We start from the raw sequence: 219 nt of genomic DNA, 5'->3' as shown, positions 1-219 counted from the left end.
CTGTCTTATGACTTTCCTTTAAATATCCTGCTAATTCTAAGCTCCACATTTGAATTTTCTGTGCATAGCAAATTCCTACTGCTATATGTCTGATAGCTTGAGTGTTGCTGGGCAGTATGTTCCCTTGTGATTGAGTCAGCTCATGGACCATGAGAAAGTTCAGCATTTTCTGAATCCTGAGGTGTTCTGCTGTCTGGCAAGAAATTGTTATTTGTATTA

The sequence above is a fragment of the Carcharodon carcharias genome, chromosome 16 (assembly GCF_017639515.1).
Source record: "Carcharodon carcharias isolate sCarCar2 chromosome 16, sCarCar2.pri, whole genome shotgun sequence".
NCBI classification, from domain to species: Eukaryota; Metazoa; Chordata; class Chondrichthyes; order Lamniformes; family Lamnidae; genus Carcharodon; species Carcharodon carcharias.
This window is presented reverse-complemented; position numbering follows the sequence as displayed.